Source organism: Mus musculus, chromosome 15, assembly GCF_000001635.26.
Source record: "Mus musculus strain C57BL/6J chromosome 15, GRCm38.p6 C57BL/6J".
Classification (NCBI taxonomy): Eukaryota; Metazoa; Chordata; class Mammalia; order Rodentia; family Muridae; genus Mus; species Mus musculus.
In genome coordinates this window covers 62,213,015-62,225,813 of record NC_000081.6, presented here as the reverse complement: position 1 = coordinate 62,225,813, position 12,799 = coordinate 62,213,015, and the positions used below count along the sequence as shown (strand labels likewise).

General features: G+C 46.4%; 1 long non-coding RNA gene and 1 pseudogene across 4 annotated transcripts in view; one reads left to right on the top strand and one right to left on the bottom strand.

The window, feature by feature from the left end:
• Positions 1–12,799, bottom strand: part of Pvt1 (Pvt1 oncogene) — a 222,230-nt gene that overhangs the window by 34,402 nt on the left and 175,029 nt on the right. The window lies entirely within an intron of this gene.
• Macroh2a3 (macroH2A.3 histone) lies at positions 6,363–8,273 on the top strand (annotated as a pseudogene). The gene has a single exon (NR_003523.1). The product of NR_003523.1 is annotated as a macroH2A.3 histone (transcript).

Genomic DNA, 12,799 nt, shown 5'->3' with positions numbered 1-12,799 from the left:
GGCTTAGCCACAGAAAACTTACACTCTGAATTTATCCAAATGACTCCAGGCTCCATGATGGCTCCCACAAACCCAATATGTAGACCCACCTACTCAATTATCTAGGCGCCAGAGTATCTTATCATATTTAGAGTTGTAGAAGTAACTTTACCCATAGACTTTACCAGCCAGCCCAACCATTCAGGATGGGAACTACTATATGGTATCAGAAAAGAGCATACCAACAAAAGTAAGCAAAGACCAAAAACATTAAAGGAAGAATCAAATAGAAATCTTGACACCAATACACAATTACCAAACTGAAAATTCTATAGGTAACTTCCACAGCGTACTTGATCAACTAGAAAAAGTAATGACTGAGTTCAAAGACACATCATCTCAAATGAGTTGGAAGCAAAACAATGAATGGAATACAGAAAGTTTCTAGTACATCATCAAGTAAGACAGGGGAAGGGCTGAAAAACATTGTTAAAAAAAAATCATAGAAAACATTTTAAAACCAGGAATGGGAAATAAACATGAAGCTGAGAACCCCAATCTGGTTACAGTGAAGGGATTTTTACTAAGACACATTGTAATCAAAGTCTCAGAAGCCAAAGACATAGCCATCAGAAAACAGTAACAGAACTCTAACTTGTCATATACAGGTGAACTGTCATTCAGAATATCTGTAGACTCACCAGCAAATATCCTGAAAATTAACAGAGTGAGATGACACTGAAAGAATAACTGCCAATCAAATATCTGAAAGCTCTCTCTGAGAAATGGAAGGCACAGAAGAGCCTTCCTAGACAAACAGGAAGTTGGGGTAGGGCTACACATGGCAAGGCCTGTATTAAAGAAATGTTAAAGGAAGCCCTTCAAATGGAAATAAAAGGACACTAACTAATAAGCACAAAGACACATGCATGCAAACCTCACAGCCACATAGCCAGCCAGAGGTGAAGGTGGACTTGGCAGAGGCACAGGTGTCAGAAGCACAAATGCAAAATGACAGGATTAAATCACACAAGTCAGAGAAAAATGCAGAGTGGATAACATAGGAAATGAAACCTGGTTTTGAGGAGTGACGCCTGACATGGGGGTGGAGAACGGGAGGGTCAAAGGTGACCACGCTGGCTTCATGGAAGGGGAGATGTTGATGGGACCCATAAATGCTATATCAAGAGGTGTGATTATAATCCTGAAGCTAACTGAGAGATGCTGGCTATATTTACGTTGAAGAAGGGCATAGTCAGCCCTAGGCTTTCAGTATCTGTGCTTGGTCATTGAGAAGGGATATGAGAGTTGTCAAAATTGAGTATGACAAGAAAACCCAAAGCCCCAAGATAAGGTTGATCGGAGAGAGAAGAGACAGATGGAAACAGAGATGTGGGGCTACCAGGAAAGAAGCAGAGGGAGAGGAACTGCTGATGGGAAGGGGTCCCGGAAGAAAGAAAACCACTTCTCTTTCCTTTTGATGAAGCAAGATTATTACTTGAGAGCAGAGCTGGACAGGACAGGACAAGACTTCCCAAAAATCAGGAAGGAAAGAAGCCTGATCGTGGGCCTTTTATACAAGTCACATTCCCAAAGCATGGAGTCAACCAGGTCCATGATGGTACCCCATCTGCAGTGAGCTTTTCCTCAGAACAGGTCTCGGGGTCTGCATAAACTCTTTTCCTTCAGAAAGCCATGGCCTTGAAATTGAGACCCTCAAAACTAGTCATGGGAGAGATAGAAAGATCTGACATCACTTCATCCTGCTATAGACAAAGAAACTGAGGCTTTAAGGGGACCACTTGGCAAGTAACACAGGGATGGCACGTTCTGTGTAGACCTTCTGTGTAGATACTGTCTGAATTAGGAAAGTACCAGCAGTGTGTCAGAGGGAGAACAAACTCCAGGTCTGTCCTCCCGATAGAAGCTGAGCATTTCACAGTTCAGTCACCCTGTGGATGCATCCATACAACTCAACTTCCAGGACAGAGCACAAGGCACAGAGCCTCTAGGAAGCTGACTTGGGAGGAGCATAGAAGCGTTCCAACAGCTTGGTTTTAGTAGGAACAGAGATACCCTACCCTACAGAGCCATTGCATAGAAAGCCAGGCTTTGTCCATGCAGCAGGGGATTGCCTGTGCTCCTAGAAAGGGGAGCCTGACACAGGCTGGGGCTCCGCCTCCACCCAATGTTGGCCTGCACCATTATGAGGTTCCCCTCTTCCTTTCTCACTCCCCTCTGCCTAGTCGCTATCAGAGCATCCACATGCAAAAATCTCTAAAGGACCCACTTCTGACAAGGCAAGCCTAGCAGGCCTGGTTGTCATAAGAGATGAAGGCCAGCTGATGCCTGCAACAGCATCAGCTGTCCACTCCTAGGCATCAAGCCCTTCCCACCACCCACCGTGCCAGCCCAGGACATAGAGGTCTGGCAGCCATTGAAAAGAAAAGCTCCTATCTCTGACTCCTCAGCCTCTGATAAGAAATGTCATCCCTTGCTGGGTAATATTACTCTGCTAGATAAGGATCTCTATCTCCTCCAACATATGGCTCACTACAGAACACAGGGTCTGCTGGAGCAGGATAATTTATGCGCTTAAGCTGCAAACCCTGGGCAGTTTGAGAAGTGCATCGAACAGAACAAGAGTCAAATTATAACCTCTTCTGACCTGGCCTTGGGATTCCTCCCTGAGAAATGACAGCAACCTCCTCTACTCTACACACAATAAGCACTTTCACCCTCCTGCTGTCTCTAAAGGGCATTTGCACCAGCGTTATCAAGGCTCATCCTCACCAGGACCTCCAAAGCCGCACTTAAGTCTTCTTTTGCAGATCAGGAAATTGAGATTCAACAAGGGTGAGTAACACAGCCAAGGTCACCCAGGCAGCCGTACCCAGAGCACAGACTCAAACCCCAACAGATCTGACTCACCAGCACACTGTCAGATGGGGAGGCTGATCCAAGCCTCTGGGTTGTCTCTGCTCCAACAACTAAATCAATTAAGTCAGATCTGCCCAGGCTTAACTGGCAATGTCAGCTCCACACTGTAATCTCAAAGGTCCATTTCGATCATTCACCGCTCCTGATTTCTCTGAAGCCTGGGAAGGATGAGGAAGCCTTGTTGAGTCAAGATACTCAAGGAGAGGAAGGGGGCAGGGATGGGACCAGAAGAGGGAGAGAGGAGAGTGGGACTTAGATACTGGCTTCATGCACTCAAGGAGTAGAAGGTAGAAAGAAATTGCGGGAAAATTCTCTCTTCTCTATTGATTCATTCATTCGTTCATTCATTTGTTCATTCATTCGTATCCCTGGACAATCCATTACATGTCCATTCTGGCTTGGCCCTGGTAATCTCACTGTATCTGTAAGCAGTGCTAGACTAGACTTCATGAAAGACTGACAGGTCAGCGAAGAGACAGAGATAACAGAACATGACAGGGGTACCGTGTCTGCAGTAGATTGAATGGCTGATGTGGGGGACCGTGGCTGTGTGTTAAGGAGGAGATGGAAGTGAACCTCACACTCTGCTATTTTATACCCTCCTTTAAAAAAGCCAAGTCATCATGGCTAAGATTGGTGCTATTCTTTAGAGTGATTATTTCAACCATGTTCTGCATTGCCTCCAAGATCCATTAGTAACTACAATTGAACAATTTTAATTGACAAATAAAAATTACACATATTTATGGTATATATAATTGGTATATGGTATATATAATATGGCATATTTTATATATATATGCACATTGTAGAAGTCTAAATTCAACTAATTAATATGTGCATAAGTCATATACTTTTCTTTCCAGCTGACTCTTTTAAATAGCTATATAGCATTTCATTTTATAAAGATGTCCCAATTCAATAACCACAGCTAATAAAACTGAAGAGAGAAGTTACCCAGCCCTTCGCTAGGCAATCTCTAGGAGCTACTTCAGCTCCTTAGGGTGGCCGTACCTAAGACATCTTTCAGATATCCTTCAGATACATGAAGGATACAAGATGCGGTTAATTAATAACAGACTCAAAACCATCCTGAGTTATCACATTTGTAGAATCTCTCTTTGGTCCACTTGAAAGTGAGGAAAGTAAGAAAGGAGAAATAAATTTAGTGTTGTGGGTGGGCCACTTATGGAAAAAAGGACTAAGATGGGTCAGGGTGGATGGCTGGTTCTAATTTCAGTCTCTTTTACTACTGTCATGTGACCTTGATGTCATTGGGGACCTCAGCTTATCCCACGGCAGAGTGGAATAGGAATGGACCTGTCAGACAACGTCCATATTTGAGATTAAGCTGTATGTTTGATAGTCACACTGAGGAGTTATGGAAGCTATTATCTAGGCCTCCTGCAACTGCAGAGAGTGAAGGAGACTCAGGTGCACTCTTCCATGAATTTTTACACAGGGGAAAAGAGATCAAGGAGCAGTCATGCCGGCTACATGAAAGTTTTCCTCAGGCCCACCGCACGGGTGTCAGCAAGGGGACCAGGTGGGGCCAGAGATAGGGCAGGAGCTCAGGGTGTGACAGAGGGCTGCCCAGAGAGGCATTCAGATAGGCTATGCTATCTGTGAACAATAGAACCGTTGTCCTGGACCCGAATCTGACAAGAGGGGATAAGACCCCCGGAAACACAAGCCCAGATAACTAGCCAGGGTGGCCTCTCAACACCATCCCCAGCCTGTCTGTTATTTCATTTATGCCATTCATTCATGCACCCTACAGTGTGTATCAAGCACATACCCAGAATTGTATTAGAAGGTGGAGATATGGTGATGAGTGAGACTCTTGGCCCCACTGTCAGGAAGCACAAAGATAAGAATGACTAGTAAGGACCCGTTAGCCTGAGTGTCCCAGAATACAATACCAGAACACATCCTCCTACTTTCAGAAAAAGGTCCAAACTAATGATGGGATGGGACAGGAAGGATGGAGCGGTGACTAGCCAGTAATGGTCCTAGAAGTCCACAGGAGGCAGAAGAGGACCCAGTGGCTCAATGGCTCACTACCTGTCTTAATGGCTCTCCTCTATACCCCACAGCCAGCAGCAAAAGCCAGTGCCAAGGGACCCCTTCTGGGATCTTCCCTTGTCTAGTTAGACATAGCACCTGGAGGCAGGTCCTTTAGACTTGGCCTGATATGCCAGCATCTATATGGGCTGCAGCTTTCATGGATGGATGGACAGATGCAAGGTAAGGAGGGAGAGAAATCGAGTAGTTCAAGAGTTTAGGATGAGGGAAAAAGAAATTCTATGACCTGAGTAAAGGCAGAAGTAGAAATAAAAAGGGGGAAATGGATCAAAAGGAAGAGGCGTGTATAGCCTTAAGGAAAAAAAAAAAAACTATTAAGCACTATGCAGCAAATGAAAAAAATGAGACATGTGCACACACACACACAGACACACAGACACAGACACACACACACACACACGCTCCTCTAAGAAACATGAGTGATGGAAAAAGCAAGGAGGCTGAACTATCTCTTCCTTCCAGCTGTAAATGCAAAAGCTTTGGGAGCCACTGGCAACACAGAGGTGGGCTTGGGGACCAGTCAGTAGGAAGGAGACGAACTTCCTAGGCCTGGATCTCCATCTATAAAGGAAGGCAAGCGGTGCCCTGCTTCTCCTTCTCGAGGCGTCTTGTGATGAGGCTTCTAAGCTTTACTTGCTTCCTGACAACCCTTGTTCTGCTTCCAAAACCCTAATGAGTCAAAGAGGCTTCCCTCATCCATAGCTGGGGTTGGCGGTGATCTGTGAAGGACAACACTGAGTCACAACTAAGCTCCCAGGGCATTGGCCTCTCACCCAACGCACATTTTGTTGCATTACAAAATGTAAATATTTCGCACTACAAGCAAAGGTAAAATGAAAAGGACATGTTTTCAGTCCCCACCCCCATCCCCCAATACAATACCCCTTTCAAGAGGACCAAAACTGTGTCCTAGGAACTACCTGGTCAAGCTCCTCCTGCTCAGACAGGTTAGAGACTTGCCTGGATTATCCCATAACCTGAACCAGAATCAACTCAATAAGCTTTAAGAAGACTGAGGTCTCTACCAACTGCTGAGCCGCTGCCCTTCCCCATCCTAAGCAACTACAGTCGGAGAAAGAAACGGTCCATGGAATCGTCAACTACAGCAAGGCCTTAAGGCTTGCTTATCCTGGGTCCAGCGCAAAGTCCAATTCTGGGAGGAGTGATGCATTCAAGAAAGCACCAGCTCCTAGAGGTGGTTATGTGGGGAAGAGGGAGGAATCCCTTCTCCCTCCCCCCACCCCACCCCCTACTATCCGAGGCCGGGAGTACTGCTGCTCGCCGCCATTGACACGCACAGATACAACCCCAAGAAAGGCAGGGTCCTGCCCAGCACCGGTGGCACGCGGGCCGAACCTGCGGCCGGGATTGGAGCTCACTAGGCCACCGGTCGCCCGGAGCCCGCAGCACAGCACCAGTATTGTGTAAGTGCCAAGAGACCACTCTGTCAGCAAGCTAAGAGGAAAATCGAGGCAAGATGTCAGGCCGGAGCGGGAAGAAGAAAATGTCCAAGCTGTCCCAGTCAGCCAAGGCCGGAGTCATCTTTCCAGTAGGCCGGTTGATGCGCTACCTGAAAAAGGGAACCTTCAAGTACAGGATCAGCGTAGGTGCTCAGGTCTACATGGCTGCGGTCACTGAGTACCTAGCAGCGGAAATCCTGGAGTTGGCCAGGAACGCTGCGAGGGACAACAAGAAGGCCCGGATAGCCCCCAGACACATCCTGCTGGCCGTTGCCAACGACCAGGAACTCAACCAGCTACTGAAAGGAGTGACTATCGCCAGTGGGGGTGTCCTGCCGAGAATTCTCCACGAACTGCTGGCCAAGAAGAGGGACCAAAGGCAAGTCAGAGACAATCCTCTCCCACCCCCAGAGAAAAGAGGAAGGAAGGCCACATCAGGCAAGAAGGGGGCTAAGAAATCCAAGGCCACCAAGCCAGGGACGTCGAAGAAGTCTAAAGCAAAGGACAGCAATAAAGAAGGAACATCAAATTCCACCTCGGAGGATGTGCCGGGGGATGGCTTCACCATCTTGTCTTCGAAGAGCCACGTTCTGGGGCAGAAGCTATCCCTGACCCAGAGTGACATCAGCCATATTGGCTCCATGAGGGTGGAGGGCATCGTCCATCCAACCACAGCTGAGATCGACCTCAAGGAAGAGATAGGGAAAGCCTTGGAAAAGGCTGGGGGTAAAGAGTTCTTGGAAACAGTAAAGGAGCTTCGCAAGTCCCAAGGCCCTTTAGAAATCGCTGAAGCTGCCGTCAGCCAATCCAGTGGACTCGCAGCCAAATTTGTCATCCACTGTCACATCCCCCGGTGGGGCTCTGACAAATGTGAAGAACAGCTGGAAGAGACCATCAAAAACTGCCTGTCTGCAGCTGAGGATAAGAAGCTTAAATCCGTCGCCTTCCCACCGTTCCCCAGTGGCAGAAACTGCTTCCCCAGGCCGCCCAGGTGACCCTCAAGGCCATCTCGGCTCACTTCGAGGACGACTCGGGCTCGTCCTCGCTGAAGAATGTGTACTTCCTGCTCTTCGACAGCGAGAGCATCGGCATCTACGTGCAGGAGATGGCCAAACTGGACACCAAGTAGCTCTCTCCGGCAGCGGGGGCGAAGGAGGATCGGCGTGACATCACAAGAGCGGGGTTTAAAAGGATTGCAGAAGGGTGACAGGGCATGAGAACGGAGGGTGGCTGAGAGGGTGAATGGAGGCGGCGGGAATGGGTCCTGCCTGCCTGGGGAAGGGGTCCAGTGCATTTTATATTCTCTTTACAAAGGGCCTCTCTTCCACAGTTAACCAGATCTCCACCAGGGCTTTCTTTCCATGTGTTTTCCTTCCTGTTGTTTTAGAACTTTTTCAAAAACAAACAAGACAAACAAACATAAAAATAAGCCTTGTTTAGATTTATAGCAGTGACTTTTACACACGCGCGCGCGCGCACACACACACACACACGCACACACACACACACACACACAATCCGTTCACAGTTTCTTTGTCTTTAGGTTCTTCCTTTTTCCAAGAGAAAAGGATGTGACTGCCTAACCTAGGTGTACTGGTTGTCTCCCTCAGTGGAGAAGATGAGAAGAACATCTTGGGGTGCTTTTCTGTTATAGGGTCCCCTCTCTGATACCTAAAATATTTGTAACTACACCTAAAAGGGTTTTTGCTTCGGGATTTTTGTTTGTTGGGTTTTTTGTTCTTTTAAAGAAAAAGAAAAATGAGAAGAAGAAGAAGAAGAAGAAAAAAAGATCCAGTGTTTTTCTTAATTAAAAAAAAAAAAAAAAGAAAGAAAAAAAGCAGCAGTATTCCCTACCCCTACACCCCAGACCTAAAATGTTCCAAAATACAAAATTGGTTGAGGGCCAACATGATAGCTCAAATGGAAAACACTCATCATAAACTTCGTTGCATATACAAATCACTAAAAATGTTACATAATATTACCATCAGGCCATGTGTATTGGAAATATACAAAACATAAAGGTTTAGGGTCCCAGTTTGAAGCTATTTCTAGGCATCCATAGCATTAGGAGGGGGAAAAAAAAAACCCTGATATCCCCGGGACTTGTGTTCCTAAGCATTTCAGCTAGGACAGCTCAACCTGCAGCACTCAATGGCCCAAACACATTGCAACACTGTCTCTGCTATTAGCCAGGGCCTGGTCATCAGAATGACTCTTGCTCAATATTATTCTTTGCTTCACCATTTCCACATGCAAAGGAACAATACTTCTCTTAAAAAAAAAAAAAATCAATTGTCCCCAGCAATCCACCTACACATTCTTGGAAAACTATGGGCTAAGAACTCTGCTTTACCAAGCAAACAAGGAACAAGGAGGGTTGAGAGGAATCCATCGATGCGCCTGTGCTTTCCATTATTCACACCAAGTGTTTTGAGAGTCACTAAGTTCAAATGACCCTGTCCCTTGGGGCTGCAGAACTATTTTTACTCACGCTTGCCAGTACGGAAGCCGCACACGTTGAATAAATGGGATTACTCAGTATGAAGAGACACTAAGTGGCTTCAAGAGGCTGCAGGGTAAAGGAACTGCCAATGGCCTGGAAGAAAGATGCTGGAACAATCAATGCCTGACATAGGAAAAGAATTCCTGGATGTTTTTTTTTTTTGCTGCCTGGGACCCAAAGGGACTTTGATGTGGGGACCATGGGGCATCCAACAACAAATAGGAAAGCCTGCCAGGATCACATCCCAAGCTGCCAGAAAACAATGAAAGAAGATAAATGGCCCTGGCTTCAGGAAAAGGCAACCCTGAGCAATGGGTAGACTTGTAGTAAGTGATCAGCAAGTGGGGGGAGAGGGTGGGGGGGGGCAAGCCTGAAGAGAGAACTAGCATGATAGCTTTTCTCTGTCCTTTCTTGACTACAGGGTGATCACACCCAGCCTGAAAGCTTTAAGTTGGAGGCTTCTACATGCAATCAAATCATATTCATTTCTGCACACATTTCAGGCATTCAAGTTAATCTCTTTGTTCCGTGGATTTACTATTTCCCAGAGGGTGTGTTTGTGTGAGAGAGTCAGAGGACCGAGGAGGACGGAGAGGAGGGGGGTGTTGGCTTACATAATCATGAAAACTCCCAGGCCCAGAATTTGCAAGGCAGATAAGCAGGCAGTTGAAGTCTGCAGGTGGCATGGAGTCAGGACTCCCACTTTCCTTTGCCACAGAGAACGTTAGTCTGTTCTCTTAAAGCCTACAACTGATAGGAACAGGCCCACGGGCCACACCATGAAAAGTCACAAACTTCACTCAGTCTGTATTCATCTAAATGAAGAAACACGTTGGCTCACAGAGGGGATGCATGCTTGCAATCAATCATCCTATATGACACATCAAGACCTTTCTCAAAGCATCAACAATGACAACCACCAAGGGGGTTCAAGAGACCCCCCCCCCAAAAAAAATATAGGCTGCTATCTCATTGCTCTTTGTTGAAGAGTCTATTGCTGAAGACACCACACAGTTCAGTCAGGGCCGTGAAGAAATCATGTTGGCACTGACCTGGAAGCCTCTTTGTGGGTGGGTAGCTCTTAGAGTGCTGGAAGATGCTATGAATGCTGCCAGAAGCTAAAAGTTATCAACAGGTCTAACCAGCTGTAAGCCCTGTGAATTACAATCATCATCAAAACAGCAAGAAGTACCCAATGGAACGATAGCATTTTCATCTGGCTCCTACATACTTATCCCTAGCTTTGTAGAGTGCAACTCTCAGGCCTTGTCAAAACAGCTTCTTTTTGCTGTGTGCAGTAGTTTATCCCCAACAGGTCAACATCCACAGAATAAGTGACCATGGGGCTTCTGTAACTCATCCCCATCACAGAAGAAGGAGCAAAAACCTTGTAAGAGCCAGAGGACCAGAAATTCTGCTGCCAAATAGTTTCTTCTGGACATGACAGAGGTGCGGCACCCAAGAACATTAAGCACCTATGGCTATAAGGACTGCACAGACCCACACTGGTCAAAATCCCAGCATGGATTGGGGAAGATCTCACCTAGCCCAGATCTAGGTTGAACAGCTAAGGGCAGTCAACTGCTATTGATGGAAGGGTCAGTTCCCTCCAGGAATAAGCCCTCTGATAGGTTGATCACACCCCGGTGGGGGCCCTACAGCAGAGTATATGTGCACCACTAATCATAGTTATAACAAAAATAACAGAAAATGAGGATATGAATTTGAAAGTGGGATATGTAGGGAGTAAGGGAGGAGGGTGAAATCAAAATGCATTGAACTCGTGTGGGAGAATCTCAAAACCAAAAATGAAAAACAAACAAACAAAAAAATATACAGCGTACAAATAGTCTCCTTTCTCCCAAGACACCTAAATCGGTATTTCATCAATGTCTGGGTCCCCTGCCCCAGCTAAGGTGATAGGTGATCACTTTAGAGCAGATGCAAACACAGTGATTCTTCCTCTGCACAAATATTCATTTCCATTGGACCCTCTCACTAGAGTTTCAGACATAAGAATTCCACCCCTTACTTGAAAGATGAACAAAATAAACAGCCAAACTCTCCTCTCCGATTCTAAGTAGCAACTCGGGTTTCTAGCTGCTCGAGATTAACCCTTTTCTCCCCAACACTTGGCATCCCAACCACCAGTCGGCTGCATACTGGGGACTCATTCCGAACCTCAGAGCATCTCCCCATGCCTTCCCCACCACTCAGTGTCTTCTTTCCATATCTACAGCAGTCTGGGGGTTCCAACATCCTGCAAAGTGAGCCAGCTGCTTCCAGTCCACCTGCAAGACAATAGCCTGGTTAACATTGTCTCAATGAGAGCAGAAGGAAACTTCTTACCCTGCCCTGTCTCCTCCTTGAGTTGCTACCTTTTTGTTCTTTTAGACTATGTGTCTCCTCCCCAAGTGTCTATCTTAACTCACCCAGACAGGCCATTTCCGGAAACCTACCTAATCTGGAAGATATGGAGTGCTCACAAGATATCTTAGAATTCTGGTCCAAAGGTGGGTGGCGGACACTAACATGGGGACAATAGAGGGGATAGAGTACCACAATGGATTAGGGAGACAGGGTGATATGTTTGAATTTGGCACATGTCTAAAGCAGGCGGTAATGCAGATTATTCTCTGAACTGCATTGAGAAGGGGGAAAAGAGTTGAGAGGCCAGCTAAGGAAAGATCAGAGAGAAAGATGATCGGGTCAGGGGAAGAAAGGAGGTGAAAACCTAAGCAGGTGACCTAGAACTGCTATGAACTGTGCAGCCACGATTTCATACACCGATGCTCAGAAGAATTGCACACAACCAAGTCAGAGAGGAAGAAATGCATTTGACAAGAGGCCAAGGGGAAGAAAGATTGCCATGACCATGAAGAGGGGCTTGGGGTAGCCCAGCCAAACTCCCAGCAAGCAAGGCTCAGCTCCTCTCTACACTCACCTATTCTCCTGCTCCTCCACAGAAGGGCCCTGAGCACACAGAATCAGCAGCAGCAGCATGCGCTGTTCTCATCCCTTGGCTGAAGACACTGAGGAGAAAAGGAAATTTATCTTTCCTTTTCAAAACGGATCCAAGTGAGATATGCATGGTCAACAGAAGGGTGATATAATTACTAACCAGGCAATTTTACTTCTGAGACCTCCGCACTTGAGTTTGTTAACATGTTATCTTCCATCTTAGCCCACAGTCCCAACAATAACTTCACTGCAGCCTCCTCAGCCTCCCCTTAGTTGGTCTCAGTCCCATAAAGGTAACGGTCATACCGCTTCCCACTGCAGCATCCTTGTAACCAGAGACGGTCCAGGCAGGGGGCAAGGAAAGAATAAGACTAGGTAAGCATCAGTACTGCTCATGCTCAAATAAAGACATGGGCTTGGGACTCCCACTGAAGCCTGGTACCCAAAGGAGCATCCATGGGCATTTTGAACCAAGTCCACATGGTCAAACAACAGAGTATGTTTACTCCATGAGAAAGTCTTCATCTGAAGACTTCCACATGGGCATCTGCAGGTCATAGCACCAGAACCTTCTTTTCTACAAAAGCCACAGCTGTCCCCTAATATAGCTTTTATATAGTTTTTTTTTTTAACTTGGTACTGACCAGGACTTGATCATCCTAGCAACTCATGTCAGAACCTTACATTGACAGATCCATGTATATAACATAAAGTGTTCTGCAGAGGAAGGAACGGGATACAGTAGAGAGCATGCTACTGTTGGATGTGTTGGATATCAGTGGGTTAAACCACAGGATCTTCTCTTGTCAGGGAGACATGGCAGTGTTTGGAGACCTTTTCATTCACAGTTCATAGCCACCATGACAAG